Source organism: Ricinus communis, chromosome 1, assembly GCF_019578655.1.
Source record: "Ricinus communis isolate WT05 ecotype wild-type chromosome 1, ASM1957865v1, whole genome shotgun sequence".
Classification (NCBI taxonomy): domain Eukaryota; kingdom Viridiplantae; phylum Streptophyta; class Magnoliopsida; order Malpighiales; family Euphorbiaceae; genus Ricinus; species Ricinus communis.
In genome coordinates, this window is record NC_063256.1 from 20,191,431 (window position 1) to 20,192,572 (window position 1,142).

Genomic DNA, 1,142 nt, shown 5'->3' on the forward strand with positions numbered 1-1,142 from the left:
AGATAGTGTACAATTTGAGGGACTACCGAGCGTGGACCCAAACGCTCACATCGCCAACTTCTTAGAGATCTGCGACACCTTCAAGATAAATGGAACAACTGATGATGCCATTCGGTTGAGGCTGTTTCCTTTTTCTCTGAGGGACCGAGCGAAAAGATGGTTGCAGTCGCTCCCAGCCAACACTATCACGACATGGAGATCATTGGCTGAGAAATTTCTCTACAAGTACTTTCCTCCAGCTAAGACTGCTAAATTAAGGAATGACATTACTTCTTTTGTGCAGATGGAAGACAAGAGCATGTATGATGCCTGGGAGAGGTACAAGGACTTGTTGAGATGCTGTCCACCCCACGGTCTACCAGTCTGGATGCAGGTTCAAACATTTTACAGTGGTTTGAACCTTGCTACTAGACAAATGATGATCCAGCAGCAGGAGGGGCACTGAACAGTAAGACGCCCGAGTAGGCTTAGAACTTCATAGAGAAGATGGCCATGAACAATTATCAATGGCAGTCTTCTAGGAGTCGACCAGTGAGGCAGGGAATGGTCAATCATTTGGACTCCACAACAGCCTTGGCAGCTTAAGTGGAGCTTTTGACCAAGAAGTTAGACCAGCTTCAGATGCATGTTCATGCAGCCCAGACAAGCTGTGAGTTTTTCGGTGGCCCACACTACGGTGCAAACTGTAATACGGGAGGTATGTTTGCTTCGAGTACTAATTCTTTATCTTCTATTGTTTCCGCTGACATTGAATAGGTAGACTACATGAGTAATGCACCTAGACAGCAGAACAACCCATGCAACAACACATACAACCCCGGCTGGCATAATCATCCAAATTTCAGGTGGAGAAATAACAACACCTAGGGTCCATCAGGCTTTCAAAGACGACATTAGCAGCCACCACAGCAGCAGCAACAGGCTATACCATCACAACTTCATCCACCAGCCGAGAAGAAATCTAACTTGGAGGAGCTGATGATGAAGTTTGTCATGTCGACTGAGATGAGATTCCAGCAGACAGACTATGCTCTTAGAAATCAGCAAGCGTCCATCCAGAACTTAGAGAGTCAAATTGGGCAGATTTCTAAGATGTTGTCTGAGAGGCCGCAAGGATCGCTTCCCAAAATAATATAGTCAAA

At 45.8% G+C, this 1,142-nt stretch overlaps 1 non-coding gene across 1 annotated transcript; it reads right to left on the minus strand.

Annotated features, from left to right (window-relative positions):
• Positions 1-250: 250 nt before the first annotated feature.
• LOC112534906 lies at positions 251-357 on the minus strand. Its single transcript, XR_003079133.1, has one exon. It is a non-coding gene; the product is annotated as a small nucleolar RNA R71 (small nucleolar RNA).
• Positions 358-1,142: the final 785 nt, after the last annotated feature.